We start from the raw sequence: 18,218 nt of genomic DNA, 5'->3' as shown, positions 1-18,218 counted from the left end.
ATCACTTCATTATTTTATTCTTTTAGACATTTGTGTGAAATTGTCATAATATGAATATGAATTCTTGAGTTACGGCCATAAACGTTTTGGCATTTTGTGAGGTCACAGTGACAGTGACGTTTGTTGACAACCCAAAAACATAATGATAATTAAAGCTGCGAGCAGTGATGAACGGGCCCTCGCATCCTCCCGCACGTCGGGGGTGCTGGCGGGACTCCAACTTACGCGGCTGAGAACGTCTGCGATAGTCGGACGATGCGTCTATGAGTCCGATGCTTCTTTTTCTGCTTGAACCGTGGGACGGCGCAGGAAATGATGCTTTGCAAATAGTCCACCACTTCCTGAATCCGCTGTTTGGCGCTACAGAACATGCGCAAGCATGTATTATGGTGCTCTATAACAACTGCAGACGACATTGTGTAAAAGTCATGTAAATCGAATGCTGTTTGTCAAAGAAATGCAGATTCCCTTTCACCAGCAGGTGGCGCTATGAGTATTAGTAAAAATTAGCTTGTGGACATCCTCAGGCCATCAGTATTATCGAGCATGGGAAGTTTGGGAGCATTTGGAACAAGTCCAGCTTAGTTACATCAGCTTTTTTCATGGGGAATCACGTAAAGTAGCCGCCCGCTACGGCTAAGCCATTCCGTCAAACGTAAAGCTGGATCTGACAAATTCCTTAGGAGGAGTTTGTTAAAATATAGCGACTAGAAATAGGCCAAAATCTATTGAAAAAGGACACAAAAATCTAAATGGCTGACTTCTGGTACGGTTAAGAGCATGGTCCCAAGAGACTTTATTTTATGTCTCTCTGACATACATGTTCCTACCAAGTTTCATACAGGGACCTCAAACGTAGCACTGGGGCTGCTCTTTTGAAATATTGTAGGGGGCGCTATGGAAGCAATTTAAAACGGCCAAGCCAAAAACCCATATAAAATATGTCCTCCCATTACCTATGACACTTGTACAAAGTTTAATGAGTTTCTGAGCATCGCAAGCCACTGAACCATCAGCCTACTTTTTCATGGCGAATAATGCGCTGCCACGGCAACAGAGTTCAACGAAAACTCTCAATATTCATGATGAAGCATCTTCAATGTCTTAAGGCTAATCTTGCCAAATTTGAAACTGATCAGCTCAATTGGCTAGGAGGGGTAGATAAAAGTATAAAATATGACATTTCCTTTTGCCAGTAGGTGGCGCTAAGAGTTCTTGGAAATTGTTCAATTGAAATGTGCTAAGGGTTGAAGTAGCATCATGCATAAGAAATTTTGTGCTGATTGAATAATGTACCTTGGAGTTATAACAACTTTATTGTTCTTGCCGAATGAGGCAAAATGGCCGCCCCGCCACGTCAAGGTTCTCCGATGAAAACTCTAGCTTTTGATAACTTTTCATCACAAACGTCATAAGAGCATCCTGACCAAATTTCAAGTCGATCGCATGAATTCTGTAGGAGTTTTGCCCCCTATTGGTTGAATGGAATGAAAATTGCAGGGTATGTTCCACCATGCAATGTGCACATATACAGCAAATTTGGTGATTTTAGGACAAACGGTTTAGAAGTTATGTGTATTGAAATACAAGCCACGCCCCAAGAAGTTCATTGGTCTGATATCAACAAGCTTTTGATAACTTTTTGTGATCTAGATCCAATAACGATCAACAGCAAATTTGGTAGCAATCGAACCAAGTGTGTAGGAGAAGTTGTCAAAAACGTGTTTTTCACAAAATTCAAGATGGCGGAAACTTTTTCTAGGCGGAGCTTAGGGGTCTGAGAGGCTTTTTGTTAGATCTAGCGGATCTGGACATGTGTGTCGAATTTCAAGTCAATCGGACATACTGGCCGAGGGGTGTCGCCGGGCCGAGGGGTGTCGCCGGTCCAAAGTCTGCAAAATTTGGTGAGTTTTGGGGTATGGCAAATACTCCAAATATGCGCCCAAAGCTTAAAAGTAAAAATCAGAATAAGAAAAATAAAAATCAGAATAAGAAAAATAATTAAAGCTGCAAGCAGCGATGTACGGGCCCTCGCACCTTCCCGCGTGTCGGGGGTACTGGCGGGACGCCGGCAGACGCGGCCGCAAAAATCTTTGACCGTCGGACAATGCGTCCCGGAGTTTAACGTATTTTTCCCGCTGGACTCTGCCATGCTGGAATTTATGTGGTGCAAATATTCTACCAGTTCCTTTATCCACTATGTGGTGCTAGAGAACACACGTAAACATGCTTTATGTTGCTTTACATCAAGTGCAGACCACATCATGTCAATATCATGTAAATCGGGTTCCGTCTGTCACATAATGCTGACTTTCTGTTGCCAGTAGGTGGCGCTTTGACTTTGAGTGAAAATTGGCTTGTAGACATCCTCAGGCAATGACTGTTATCAAGTATGGTAAGTTTGGGACAGATTTAAGCAAGTCCAGTGGAGTTACATCAGCTTGTTGTTTAATGGCGAATCACGTAAAATGGCCGCCACGCCACGGCTACGTCATTCCATCAAACGTAAAGCTTTGAGTAACTTTTAATTGCAAAGTTCTTTAGACTTTACTGACCAAATTTGATGTGGACCTGACAAAGTCCCTTGGAGGAGTTCGTTAAAGTATAGCGAATAGAAATCAAGAGAAAATTCACACAAAAATCAAAATGGCCGACTTCCGGTTGATTTTAGAGTATGGTCCCAGGAGACTTTTTGTTAAGTCTATATGTGATACATGTGCTTACCAAATTTCATACATCTACGTCAAACGTATTCCGAGTTCTGCCTCGGCAAAATTTTGTAGGGGGCGCTATTGAGCCGACTTGCCAATCTGAAACATTTACATCACATTAGAAAACTACATTCATGATTTTAAATGTGTCTGCCATGTTTGGTTCTGGTTGGAGCATGTTTAGCCGCTCAAAAACACCTTCGTTTTTCATGGCGAAGAATGCATCGCCACGGCAACGGCCTTTCACGGAATAACAATCTTTGAGTAACTTTTCATCACAAGCGTCTTCAGACTGTACTGACCAAATTTGAAGTCGATCTGATTAATTCCCTAGGAGGAGTTCGTTAAAGTAGAGCGCCTGGAAATGTCTAAAACGACACTAGAAATTCATACAAATTTCAAAATGGCTGACTTCCGGTTGGGTTTAGAGCATGGCCCCAAGAGACTTTTATTTAAGTCCATATGTGATACATATTCCTACCAAATTTCATACATCTAGGTCTAATGTACTGCGAGGGCTGCTTTGTCGAAATATTGTAGGGGGCGCTATTGAGCCAACTCTCCACTCTAGAGCAAAAGAACCATAACATGTAACTAAACTTTTGGCTTTAAATCTGTGCCAAGTTTGCTTATGTTTCAAGCATTTTTAGCCCCTCAAAAGCATCTTTGTTTTTCACGGCGAAGACTGCGTCGCCACGGCAACGGCGTTTGACGAAACATCAAAAGCTTCATGAACTGGCATTATGAAGTTCTTACATTTGTGTGGAACTAATTTGATGTTCATCAGATTTATCTACTAAGAGAAACATGCCAAAGTATAGAGACTATTACTTCCTGTTACCAGTAGGTGGCGCTATGACTATTATACAAAATTGCTCTGTAGAAGTCTTCAGTACCGGAGACTCATCAAACATGGGAAATCTGGTAAAGGTCTGATGATGCAGAGTCGAGTTACATCAGTTTATTTGTTCACGGCGAAGGATCAAAATTCGCAGAGCCACCACGTCGCCACACTTCGACAACTTCCTACAATTTTCACAATGAAGCATTATCAAGGTCTTAAGGCTTTTCTGACCAAATTTGAGAGGGATCTGATTAATCTGTGAGCAGTAGGGTGTCAAAGTACACAACCTATGACTTCCAGTTGCCACTAGGTGGCGCTATTACTATGATTAAAAATTGTCATATAGATGTGTTCCGGGTCAGGATCTTATGACATATGAGAGATTTGGCGCAGATTAGACAATGTACGCCGAGTTACAACAACTTCCTGTTTCATGGCGAATGGTGTTTTTTTGCCGCCACGCCACGGACACATAGTTCGATAACTTTTTGATCTTTGAGTATCGTTTCACTGCCAAGGTCTCAAGAGCATACTGACCAAATCTGAAGGCAATCGGGTTTAATCTCTAGGAGGAGTTCGTTAAAGTACGGCGCCTTGAAACGGTCCAAAAACGTCATAAAATTCAAAATGGCCGACTTCCTGTTTGGTTTAGGATATACCTCCTTTTGACTTTTTTGTACGTCCCATCACGTTCCACATACCTACCAAATTTCATACAGCTAGGTCAAACCCAAAGTTGCAAATACTCTGTAGGGGGCGCTATCGAGCCAAAATGTCATGCAAATATTGGACACCCCAATAATACTGGAATTTTCATCACGATTGAATTTTGTGCCAAATTTCAAAAGATTCCCAGTATCCCAAGCACCTCCTTTTTGCGATGAAACTGGTACGATAATAATAATAATAATAATAATAATAATAATAATAAAAAACATTAGGTCAACAATAACAATAGGTCCTCCGCTCCGACTACGTCGGTGCTCGGGCCCTAATAATAATAAAAAACATTAGAATAACAATAGGTCCTCCGCTCCGACTACGTCGGTGCTCGGGCCCTAATAATTCCTACAGTTTCAATAGGGACCTCGCGGCCCGACGTTGTCGGTGCTCGGGCCCTAATAAACATTAGAAGAACAATAGGTCCTACGCTACCGACTACGTCGGTGCTCGGGCCCTAATAATAAACATTTGAAGAACAATAGGTCCTAAGCTACCGACTACGTCGGTGCTCGGGCCCTAATAATCCTTACATTGTCGGTGGCTCGGGCCCTAATAATGATAAGACGTGAAATACTTTGTAGTTCACCACCAGGCATCAAGGAGTCAACGCTGTGAGCAGGACTGGTGCTCTACAGGAAATGAAGAACTGAACCAGACACTTTTTAGGTTCTAGAAGCCAGATGAGCCGTGCTGCTGATGAGGCCCGAGGCGCCCCCCCCCCCCCCCCCCCCATAATCCTCTTTCCCTTATAACACTGGTCTGTTTTTTAGCTGTGGTATCCTGAGGATAATATTAAAAAGGCAGTGTTCTTGAAGGACGGCCCGTAGAGGTGATTTTTGCAAAGCATGGATAGCGTGCTCTTGGGGAGGGGAAGGACACAGACACACACACACACACACACACACACACACACCTTTCTGTGCCGGTCTGAGCAATAACAAGGGCAGCGCAGAGCGAGTGAAGGGTAAATGTTAGTAGGACTGCTGTGTTGTCTGGTCCTCTCTGAATGCTGTATGTGTGTGTGTGTGTGTGTGTGTGTGTGTGTGTGTGTGTGTGTGTGTGTAAAACACACTGGCCGAACAAAGAGCCTCTTTGTGGTCCCATGCCGCTAATGCTGCTTTTCCATAGTGTTGCCTTAATAAAACATTAGGGTGTGTGTGCTTGTGGAGCCTGGCTTTTTGCATAACATATAAAAGGTGAGCATGAAGCTGTAAAACAGTTTGAGGGCCACTGCTGGAACTCTTTTCACCGGACTGCAGTAAAAAAACAACTAAATGAGCTTCACAGTGACACAGCATCACAATAAAAATTAAAAAAATTAGCTGAAACCCCCCCCCCCTCCTCCCAAAAAAAAAACCCATGAAGGGCCTCGGAGGCTCTGCAGTCGTAAGCAGCTAATGGGATGATACATGGGTGGATAAACAAGACAAACGTAGAATCAAGTGCTCACGCAGTCGGACTCTCTGGGGGGCTGAACCAAAGAGAACTAATTATTTGTTAACAGATCTGTTCAGCAAAAAATATCTCCGCTTGCTCTTGCTACCGATTCTCTCTAAAAGCAACACCATCGCAAATCTACTGGAAGTCTGTTTCCTAGAAAGCTGAGCATGATATCTGGCCATGATGGAATGTTTTATTATGGGCAACACTCCTGCATTTTCTAGAGAAGTGAGAAGCATTACATTACATTTGTTTTTCATAAGACAAGCCATAGTCCACCAAACATTCACTGAGGGCCCTTGGGCATAATCTCTACCCCAAACGCATTCCTGTTGACTTCCACAGCCGGCCACCGCTCTGCACCAGGCTGTTAAACTCGCGTCGCTGTGCTGGACCTGCTGCTGCTTTGCAGTGTTGAGGTCGACATAGTAATATACGGTGTAATTAACATAGTCACCTGACGTCATCCATTGGTTTGTGCACTACGGTTTTGAAGCTTTTGGCATTCTGGCCGTCGCCATCTTAGTTTTTGGCAACCAGAAGTGAGACGAGAGGGTGGAGCTACAACTGAAAGCTGAACAAGACATTTTTAGGAGAACAAAATGTTAGTTAACTTTGATGAACTGAAAACACTGTGAAAGGGTTCAAGTTCGAAGATGAAAACACTGACAACTCCCAGACCGGACAATGCTGTGATAGTGGCCTGTCAATCACAAGGTAGCCTCGCCCTAAAGCATACCTGCTTTATGGTCTATTTGACTCTAAATTTGAGATTGAGACCATGAACTCATGTTTACAATGTTTACTGAGGTAATAAATCAAGAGAGAAGTAGAGTCATTTTCTCATAGACTTCTATACAACCAGAGGAGTCGCCCCCTGATGGACAGTAGAGAGAATGCAGCTTTAAGACACTGACATTGGGTCCACTGTTCAGACCCTGCCAGCGCTTTTTAACAAGAGCAAAAATGGCATACGAACGCGCCGTAGGTTATATAGTAGCACCACTTGATTTGTACAGACTGCAATAAACTTGAGCTTCTGTGATTTGATTACCTGCTATAAAATAATATTACCCTGTTCCATTTTATAACGCCTAGATGCACTTCTGTAGTTTAAGTAACTAGAAAGTAGTGTAATCAGTGATGCATTACTCTAAAAAGAAAGAAATTGGTAAAAAAAAATTTTACATATTCAAATCCAAGTAATGTATTATTTATACGTTTTTTGAAAGCAACTTTCGTGCTCCAGGCTGGGAGACACAGCCCAGCAGCCAATTATGGAGCTCAGGAGGGGGATTCTTAATAGCTGCTTACAATGCAGATGTAGTTCATATTTCTGCATATGTCATGGGGGAGGGTAAACTCTGTGTGTGTGTGTGTGTGTGTGTGTGTGTGTGTGTGTGTGTGTGTGTGTGTGTGTGTGTGTGTGTGTGTGTGTGTGTGTGTGTGTGTGTGTGTGTCACAAGACCTAATGTAACACCATAACTGCAGCGAGTTACCTTTCAGGGCGATGCAGGCTGAGAATTGCGACGCTGTCTGAAGCTATGAGTAATCTCTCACAACAAACCTGCTCTGCCACAGCGGACCACCCTGAATGTAGACTTGCCATCGTGGTTTTGGGCCACCCTTGGTGAGTGCACCCACATGCAGCCGCCGCTGGCTGGAGCAAAGCATGCTGGTCTGACAGAATTGACACCCAGAGGAAGGTGATGGAAATTAAAAAGGAATAGGTCTGAGTCAAGGTTGCATAAATGCGGTTTACGTCCCAACTGACACCCGACCTCCATGGTGAACTCACGTCTGTCAGCCCATTGGAGACCAACAGCCGGACTAAGACCACTTGAAAAAGGAGGGGCCTCATCCTCGTGTGGTGTGAATGCAAAGAGAAGAACTTTATTGATCCCCTCAGGGAAATTAATTTTTTACACTCCCTTTATATTTTTTCTCTACACTCTTACACACACACACACACTCTTACACACTCTTACACACACACACTCTTACACACACTCTTACACACACACACACACACACACACACACACACACACACACACACACACACACACACACACACACACCCCGAGGCTAGAGACATGCATTAACTGTTGGAGAACTGGGGAGATCAGAGTGATACCAGGCATTAGGGGTTTGGTGCCTTGCTTAAGGGAACCGCAGCAGTGCCCAAGAGGTGAACTGGCACCTCTCCAGCTCCCAGTAAACACTCCGTACCGACTGGACAGTGCTGGACTTTATTTTATTGATTTTAGCTAAATGAATGAGTTTAGCTAAATGAATGAATCTACTCAAAGTTGGTCATTCACCATGGCCCACCGGCCCATGTTAAAATGATCTAAACAATACGAACTCACTGCACAACAAAAATTAAATGACCCCTGCTCTTGACTATATTATATGTCACAATATAAAACGTGTTTTCTGTTCCAAAAGTACAAACGTAGGAAAACAACAAGTACCACCCATCTCTTAAATGTTCACCTCTCCGGTCTGATGCTCGTTATCGGTGCCGCCGGGTCCAAATCGGCCCAAATCATGCAGCTTCACCAGGAACTCCAGCTGGGCCTCTGGCAGCAACCAGCCAGCCGCCGACAGAACCAGATCCAGCTTCCCTGTCGAGGCATGGGAGAACCAGAACCAGGACTGAGCGGGGTAGACTGTCAGACCCAGCTGCAGTGAAATTAGGTTTTCTAAAGGGACTCAAACACTACTACTTCTGTTCACAGGTCATAATCAACACAAAATGAAAGCTTAAAATAAGAACATCTTCCCTTACTTTTTCCTACACCTTCAGCCAGGCCCATGGCTTACTGCTGCCACTGTATTACTGACTCACCCTTCTTTACTCCACTTCTCACTGTGCTCTGTCTGGAGTGCTGGCAGTACTGATGCAGGAATGCCTCACCCCCGACCCCCGTGCTCTTTTCTTCACTCCCTCACCATAAATAGTGCAGCATCTCTGAAGCTCTCGGTATTCAAATTTAAATGCTCACAGAGGGAACATTTCCCTCTTAGCTCCAGCCTCATCTCCAACTGGGAATATACAGTTAAATCTGTACGGCGCAGCTCGCCTTTAAAGGGGAACCAGAAGGAATGGGGTTTAAATTATTTCTGGTACACTAGACAATAGGGAACGTAAAAGGCTCTTGAAGATTTATCTTCGTCTGAAAAGGGCATGACTTTTGTTCCTCCGAGAAGCACACAGTGGAGCGGCCCGTTTTAGCTGTGGCTGCATATACACAATAACGTCACTGTGTGTGCTGCTGGTTGCATGGTGATATTATTTGGATTTTGGTGGTTCCTGCAGTGTTCTGGGTTAGGGTTGAGCCACGTTTTGGTGGATATTTTCAGCTGTGTGGTGGTTTGAAAAGGTTGTTCCCTGGGGATTCATCAAATGTGAGGTTTGAGAAATGAAAGGCTTTCATTTGAAAGGAGCAGAGGTTCATTCACACTCTTTTGAGGGGAACTGACACTTACAAGCTTACAACGTATGCAGCGTTATCATTCTCTTTTGTGCAAACTGAACTGTGCCTGCAAAACTGCTTCTACGAGAAACTTTTGTTTTGTGTTGGCGTCGGTGTCGGCTCCCAGCGGGGACCGTAAGGAGTCGCCGAGGCCGGATCCGTCCGTGACGGGCTGGTCTCTGCTGGAGGATTTTCTGGTGAACCTGCATGATTTCACAAGAATCCGACACGGTGGCACCAATGACGAGCATTAAGAAAAGTAGCCAATCTTTGCTCTGATGGTCTTGTTTACGGATGCAGGGTTTAAAGAGGAATCAGAGTAAATTGAGACTGTTCCATAACAGTTAAAAGTTCCTCTGGTAACTTTAAATATTATCTCAACACAAGATTTGGTAACTCCTGAGCCCTGAATGTATCGGACAATTGAAAAATCTGACTTTTTATTATATGTCGGATTTATGTCGACACGTAAATAATCCACATAACTAAGTTCTGTTCTGTATGCAAAAAATATAATACAAAAATTAAAACATCTTTTGCACAGTATCCTGTAAACTATCCTGTAAACCCAACCAGTGCTATTTTATTACACGGTTTTACAACCTCTGCTGTGCATCATGGGTATATACTGTGCAATGTTGCACATGCAGCATTGGTGTTGCAGATCCTCTATAAGACGTGGTATAAATACCATGCACAGATGTTTTGCTTATCAAAGAAAGGGAAAATATGTAAAAACTCAGCAATACTTGAGGAAGGGAAAGGCAAGGCATCAGTCCTGAAACCTGTGCATCACACACATCTGCATCCAGAACCTTTCAAACAATACCCAGCCCCACACAAAGTGGGGAATAAAGGGAAGAAAACAGTCATGTGTTGGCTGTAAATAACACTTTATGCAGGAGTCGTGTTAAGTGTGTGTGTACACATTTGTCGGATAGTAAAGAAATCCGCAGTCAAGTCTCACACCCCCACTAACAGTCTCATTCACCATTGTGCTCCAGACAGACCGATCCGATCCGCCCGCCCACCCACCCCCCACACACACACACACACACACACACACACACACACACACACACACACACACACACACACACACACACACACACACACACACACACACACACACACACACACACACACACACACACACACACACACACACACACCAGATAACGGCGCCTCACATCCAAACCAGGTCTGGGTGACCCGACCTTGGGAGGCAGGCAACAGCCAGCACTCTGCTTTCATCCAGCCAGGAGGCAGAACCGCAGGTACATCAACAAGAGCACACAGTCCAGCTATTTCCACCCATATCCCCCCCAAACATTTCAGTATTTGGTTAAAAAAAAAGAAAGAAAACAAATCTGACCGGATCCAGTGTGTGCCACCGCTGATGGGATGAGGTTAGTCCCTGGACACAGATAGACTAGATGTGGAGTTCCCAGGTTTGAGCCACGATGGCAGGAGACGTGGTGCTCAATGGAGACAGAGGACCTTTTGCTGAGAAGAGACAAACATTTCCCTCATCAGTGTCACAACTAGAAAACAACAGGTGAAAACCTTTAAGATGATTGGCAGCGTGAGGCACACTGTAAAAAATGTGTACCATCTACGAGATCTATTTATCCATGAAAAAGCATCTACAGATCCCATATTGTTTCACAGAAATAATTGTGATAACCAATATTATTGTCATTTTAGACCATTGCATGCCACTGATATGATAACATTATAGCATAATAATGCAAGTGCAAATTTGTAAATTACACTTTTGTATGTTTTTAGTGCCAGTGCACCAGTTTACCCTTTATATCAAATAAGGTGGACCAACAGAGACAAAAAACACTTTCAACTAAAACTGAACATTGTAACTGTCAGGCAGCAGAGCTGTTGGATTACACTGCATTAGTTTGAGCTTTGTGTACCTAATAAACTGGCAACTGATGATATGTTACCCACAGGACCAACTACCAAATGTTATTAAACTCGGTCAGGAGAAACAGACGATTATGTGGGTTAAATGTGCGCTACGTATTCGGCAAAATACATGAATGGAAACACAGCTACACCGTTTCACCTGTGATGGAAGCAGGTTGGCCTGTCTCATCTTAACTGGATATAAATAGTTACCAGACACACAAAGACAACACTGACGTCAACATTTATATACGCTTGTTTCCCAAAATGTTGTGGTGTTCCTTTAAAACTTCTACGTAGTGAAGTGAACAGCTACCCATCCGACACCTAGCACCAAATCCAGCTGCCCCTCTGACACCATCGCAGGAACACCATTGTTGGTAATGGGATCAATGAGATTACACAGCGCCAGGTACACAGCTGCCCGGGCACTGATAAGCTGTGTGTGTCACAACCTCCAACACACACACGGTGTTATGACAGGCCGCCTCCTCCCAGCCCCGGGAGGTAAAAGCCACAGCACTCCCTCGCCACTTGGAGAGAAAAATCCATAAGGTGCCCGTCTCATGGAGCTAAACCTGGAGGGGCTGCTGGGGCTCCATCTGCATGTAAGGACGCTCCCAGTCAACTCCCAGTGCGACCTGACCAAACCAAATTTAAGACAAGAGGATGCATGTGGGGGATGATTGGGAACAGGGACAGCTCACCAGTTTGATTTATGACTCATCCCAACCGTCGAGGTGCAATCAAAACGCACCAGTGGTCCCATTCTGCAACCACTTCCTCCCTCCCTCCCTCCCTCCCTCCCCCCTCTCTCTCGGTGGCAGTGCAAGGGAGGCTGGGGGGAAAAAAGGAGTGCGTGTTTGCTTGTGTGTTGGGGGTTGGTTGGTACTGTGATAATGTGAGCACCTCTTCTGTTCCAATACAAGGGATGAAGAGCTACATTAAAAACACAATAGGTACCCTCCCAGCCCCCACCTCAGAGTGTGTGTGTGTGTGCGTGCGTGCGTGCGTGCGTGCGGCCTAAAAACACACAATCAGACAACAATAGATCTCCAGCCACCATACAACCACACCCTGACTCTGCCATGGACTATGCACAAACACATCTCTGTTTGCTCCTGTCTGCAGTGGCAGGGGGAGTATGTGTCTGCTTCCTTAAAGTCACATTTTGTGACACACAGTCCATAACGGGCCCTGATAACGGCTCTCATTCATGCTCTTGCCGTCTCAATATTGATTTAAATACCGTTACTGCTATATTGAATTTTTACTGCGTTATATTCAGGGAAATCATTCTACCAGCTCCTGCCCTCCCATGACCTGGGACAGGAGTTACCAGCTGCCTCCGGAGGGGCGTCGCCACTACAGCGCATAGTTGAGGCTTCATCAACCAGGGACCAAAAAGGAAAACTGTTTGTGGAAGAGTTAAGTTAACTTTCCTGACAGGATTTAGGTTTTGTTCATCATTCTTAAACGGTTTTAATAACATTCTGGGAACCAATTTCACTGCTGAAATTTGGGTACATGGCAACGCTTAACAAACCCCTGGTTCAAACATTCAGCCAACCACAGTTTCATAGGGAACCTAAACCCCTTCAAAGGAACCTCTCCCCCACGAAAGTTGGCCCCTAGCCCCTTTCCTCCGGTGTGAAGGGCTCCAGGTCGGCTTGGAAAGGCCCGAGGTGACGGTGGCCGCGTGGAGGGTTGAGACCTCCTGCTCCCGGCACGACCGTCTACGATGCGTCAGGGGTCTGTGGCGAAGTCAGCAACCCACCAGCAATGTCTTGAAACACTGACCCCGTCTCGTTCACCATGCTTTGGGAGTGTGACTTTTTGCTGTCGTCACCATTCATATCAATACAACCAACAGTTCTTGATTGAGCTGCCCTCTGCATTTTGCTCCTAAAGTGCAGCAGATTGATGAATTCAATTTAAAAAATGTACAAAAGTTTCTTCCGTGAGAGAATGCCCCCTGACCCATCTACATGGTCTGAGGTCCACCCATAATCCTGTGGGAAACACTGTTAAACAGCATCTCTTACGTTTACTAATGGCTCTGCCATGTGCTCTGCATCAGAGGTCTTCATGATCCAATACAAAACAGCCCTGCAGGAAACCTGTGTGAAACCCACATGCGTGCATCTACATGCGTCTGAAAGGGGAACATTATGAGTCTTGTGTCAAAAACACATTCTCCTGAGAGGACGAGGACGAGATCAGCAACATAGTGCAACACAACGGGTCTGGGTTACTAGGACCCGACTGGACCAGTGGAGAGCTCCAGTCTGCATCACATCTCTGCAATAAAGAGATTTCTGAAGACCTAATTAAAAGGGAGCGACCGGCCTCTCACAGTAGCACTTCATCGTGTTGATGTGGTTTAGTCCCCCACCACAGAAGAGAAAAAAAAAAGTGTTTATTGCTTCTTTGTTCAAGTGGCAGAACATATCTAGGTTGCTTGCTTAAAGCTCCACAACAACTCCCCCGTACTTTATCTTACCCCCATTTGGTCGACGTGCATGTGTGCGCGCGCATGTGTGTGTGTGTGCGTGCGTGTTTGGGGTGCTGCAGTGGTTATGGGAGTCATACTGAAGGATTGACAGTCTATTTTCACAGTCTCTCCCACACACTGTTATCAGCACAGTGGCCTGACAGCAGCCTAAATACTAGTCATTACTCTGTCCTCCCTGCTGGCCAGCTCCAATAGAGCCAGACTCACAGCAGCTCTGTGTCTCACCATGACTGATGCTGCTCACCAGGAAAGCTCCCCAGCAAGTAATTACACATTACACGTTAAATTCACAACTTTAATCTCCAATCCGTTTGTTCGACATTTTGTTTACACCGAGGCTATACGTTGGATGTGTTTGCACCACTAGTAAACAGCAGATGAGGATACTAAGTGTGTTTGGTTTAACAGGCTGCTGGTCGCCACTCCTTTGGATCTGTGGGCTTTGAAGGAGTCAGGTAACAGATGCCAAAGCTGGCAGTAAATTAGAGTAATTTTGCGCGTGCGCACACGCGCACACACACACACACACACACACACACACACACACACACACACACACACACACACACCTAAATCGACATGTTGGCACAAACACAGAGTCACACACAGCAGTGCTGCTTCAATTCCCGAATGTCTTCATTAATTCTCCCTCACAGCAGCAGGTCTGGTCGGAGCCGGTTCTCCCAGCTCTGCAGCAGCAATCAAAGCTCTTCTACGACTCAAGAGGAGCCACTCCACGACCAAGCTGCGTTGCTAATTAGCTTTCTTCAGATTGTGACATTGTCCGGCCTGTTCTCCTTTGATTTTCAACAATTACGTTGGCATGGTCACTATGGGGACTCGGATGTCGATAGATGGACTCATGCAGAAGTTACAGATGCTCTTCATGTTCAGGCTGGTTTAGTGGCTTTGGAGCTCGTCATGGTTTAACATTGTATAACTGGGATTCTTGTTACCCGGAGCGGTTGGAAGAAGACGTCACGTTTCTACCTAAACCTTGTGGAGCTAACATTAGCAGAGTACGTTAGCACATCTTTAAAACCTTATACACCCGTAGGTCCCCCATTTGGACGCAGAGTACATCAAAACTTAGAGAGTTTTGTGGTAAAAGTAACTGGCAGAGAACCCACGAAGAACGAATATAATGATGTTATAGTTCTGCAGAAACCTCAGCGTCCTGGGAACAACATGAACTAGGTCACTTCTACATGAGACAAACACATCTCCCATCAGCCAAGCAAACAAATAACAAAATATCATAAATCATACTCGATATGACTGGGACAGACTGGAGAAAACAGCTGCTGCACTCCGTTAGCAACGTGCTACCTACGAACATGCAGCATGAAAAAGCATGTCCGCCTGACGGAGATTACGGACATAGTTTCCATTTCTCTCCCCGGTAAACCATCGCAGAGATATTCAGCTTCGAACACAAAAAGTCACACAGCTTTCATCGAATATTGTACTTACTTTTGGTCGAATCTCAGCGAAAAAATGGAATATCTCCGTACTTCCACTGCATGTTTGTCCAGCTGCTGGTGCTCCGTGTGAATCCGTTCGATTCGTGTCTCTCCGACACTCCTCGGATTCTTGGGAGGGTTGGAAGCTCAGCAAATCAGATTTCAGAGATGGGACGTTTTTGAGCTTTATTGGCTAATAGTGCTGTCAATCATCTAGCTTTCAATTCCAGGCAATTCTATTGGCTCCTACGGTTCGAAGGATGTCTCAATGGTGAAAATCGGAGAAGGGGGGGCTGAGATACAGCCCTGAACAGAGAGAATGGCTGAGTCTGAAGCAGTATTTGACCTTAAACTAAACAACTAAAAAGGGCTTAGAAAGAGCTTAAAACACTCAAAAAAGGTCCAATCTTCTGTCTATTGATTCATTGAACATCATGAGTGATACATAGAAGTGATATAGAGTGTTTTTGAATTTAAAAAATACTTTTTTATTCAAATATTGGAATATTTGATCAGTTTTCTAATTTTATATGCTCTATATTTTATAAATGTTTTACTGTATCTATGTATAGCTGTGTATATAGAGCCTATATCAGTTGTTCTAAGAGCTCAGCATATTTAAAGTCTTGGATACCCATACTTTCCAAAAAACAATACCCTAAAAGTGCTGTTTTTCAAGATCGAGCGTTTGAGTTTTCCAAGTTGTGCTGTGTTCCATCCTTATCTTATGTGAACCTGTAACATGTATTCTGATAGTTCCATCATTTTTCTCATCTCAAAAATATATAATTTTTTTTATTTTTTTATTATACACTTAATTAGGTATTTCTTATCTTTATTCTAGCTGAGGCCTGCAAGTAGGCCTCGGGTGTAAATTAACTAGCGTTAGCACTCATATGCTATGCTAGTTACTGAAGGTATACTGAATGTATACACATGCTGCTTTAGCTTTTTAAATGATTGTAACAGTGAATAAAAACCTACTCGTCTCAGGAACAGAGTTGTTCTTCCAACTCCATCACAGAGTGATGTGGTAGTTCAGTTTTCACTGATCTTTTTTTAACCAGTTTAACATCCTGGATATACAGTATATGAAACGCTTCCGTCTGCTTCCCTCTGAAATAGTGTGTTCCCTTTTCCAAAAATGAGATAATATTTAAATTAGAGAAAGCAGTTAGTGACAGTGTGGGCTCCATGGTAACGTAGCTCTGAGGACGTAGTAGCAGGGGGCGGGGCTTAGCAAAGGGGTAAATTGGTCAGTGGTTTAAAGCAAAAAGAAACAGTGAGGACAGGTTCCAATTTGTCAGCCTCCTCACCCCCCAGAGACCAGTGATGGTGTCTCAGTGTAAATGTGTAGAGGATGAGGAGGGGGGAGGGTGTGTATTGTCCTTTCATCCCCTGATGTGTGTGTGTGTGTGTGTGTGTGTGTGTGTGTGTGTGTGTGTGTGTGTGTGTGTGTGTGTGTGTGTGTGTGTGTACACACATCTTATTGATCAGACTCATGTGTTTAACTGTACCCCTCTGGGTATGATCTGGCCTCCATCCCTGATCTGTCCAGCTTTGCCTCTCTAATTTGGCTTTCAGTCTCTGAGTCTTTGCTCCTTCTCAGACGGTCCATTAATTTAGTCTGTGTTGGATGGATGGAGGGGGAAGGGAGAACAGAGGTGGTTATATGAGAGAGAGAGAGAGGGTACAGGACAGGGTGGAGGAGAAGAGGAGAATAAGAGATGCTCGCCATGGATAAGACGTGTCTGGAAAGACTCATCGTTTGGAAATCTAACAAACTTGTCTAGATTACAAACGAAGACAGCACACTTCATTGTACGAGATGATAAAGCACTGAATTTCACACAGCTGCTAAGCCAAAACCTCAGCAACGAACAAGCAAATAATCAAAACCGATCAACATAACCACATCAGAGCATGAAAAATGCATATCCTCTCATTTTAATACATTTGAATAGCAAAAAGCAGAGGCCACGGCCCAGCTGAGACTCCCTAATTAGGGCTGAATCCAAAATGAAGACTCACATTTCATGCAGCACTGCTTCTGTTGCTTTTGTAGTCTTTGTTTGTTTTCTCAGGGGTTTGGACAAATTTGCATCCCCAAATTTGGGTATGGGATCACACAAAAGATTAAAGACAAAGTTCTTTGTAGTCAGGGTGTGTTAAAGATCTCAACAAAGGCTGAAGGCCTTCCACACCAAACCTTGTTTCAGCATTTTCCTTTCATAGTCGGAAGGGAAAACCACGGCTGACCCACTTTTTCTGTCACCTTTTCACAGCCTCCCCCACTTTTGACAGCGCAGAATTCCAACATCAAAAAGTGGTTCACCACCCAGAAAAAGCACTCAACCCTGCTGGGTCTAAAAATCCTGAAGGTCTGGAGCATCTTCGAGGAGGGAGGAGGGGGCATTAGGAAGGGGAATATGGAACTAAATGGAAAAAGAAGCTTAAGGCTGCTGAAAAGCATGAGTGAGTGAAATGGTCAAGCAGTGATTGAGATTCTGCACCCTGCTCTGCTCATCCAGGAAGCCAAAGAGGACTGTAGGTGACTTTATATTTCCAAAAAAAGGGAGACAATCAGTGAAATGAGCGAGTGGCCTCTACTCTGCATTCCTCCGACTCATTCGTGGAAGTCATGTGAAGAGACAGAGAAGAAAAAGAAAAAAAAAGTAGAAGAGAGGACGACTAAATGACATGATTTGATTATGTTGTTTTGCTCGCTGCCTCACTCCAGGAAAGTCACCTTGTCTGGCTGAGGCCGAGGAGATGAGCGGGGTTTGATCGTGCTCGGCGTTACATCACCGGTTTGTTTAACACTTTCACATCCTGTCGGACAGACAGAGGAGGAACAAAGGTTTACTTGAATGGAAGAAGGAAACGGAAAGGGCCTTCACACACCCGCGCCGTGACGTATAGACGACACAAAAATGATAAATACTCAGCTGTGAATATTTCATATGAAAGCTATTCGTACCGGCAGCGATGCGAATTTGTAGCGCTTTTTCAACAAAAGGTTTGACTCGATTCATCCAGATAGAGGACCAGGATCCTATTGACTCAGAACAGCTTCTGGTAGTCTGTCTGAGCTGAACTGTTGCATAGCTTAAGTTAC

At 44.4% G+C, this 18,218-nt stretch overlaps 1 protein-coding gene across 2 annotated transcripts in view; it reads right to left on the bottom strand.

Moving 5' to 3' along the window:
- Positions 1-18,218, bottom strand: part of plxnb1b (plexin b1b) — a 121,577-nt gene that overhangs the window by 57,304 nt on the left and 46,055 nt on the right. Inside the window, exon 3 of one of the 2 annotated variants that reach the window (XM_068712666.1) lies at positions 10,575-10,705. The exons of the other annotated variant lie outside the window; for it this stretch is intronic. The gene's annotated coding sequence lies outside the window, so the exon portion shown is untranslated. The remainder of the gene's footprint in view (positions 1-10,574; positions 10,706-18,218) is intronic. 2 annotated transcript variants of the gene reach the window in all.

This window comes from Cebidichthys violaceus, unplaced genomic scaffold (assembly GCF_023349555.1).
Source record: "Cebidichthys violaceus isolate CVI_PGR_0920_01 unplaced genomic scaffold, fCebVio1.0.p SCAF_17, whole genome shotgun sequence".
Classification (NCBI taxonomy): domain Eukaryota; kingdom Metazoa; phylum Chordata; class Actinopteri; order Perciformes; family Stichaeidae; genus Cebidichthys; species Cebidichthys violaceus.
This window is presented reverse-complemented; position numbering and strand designations above follow the sequence as displayed.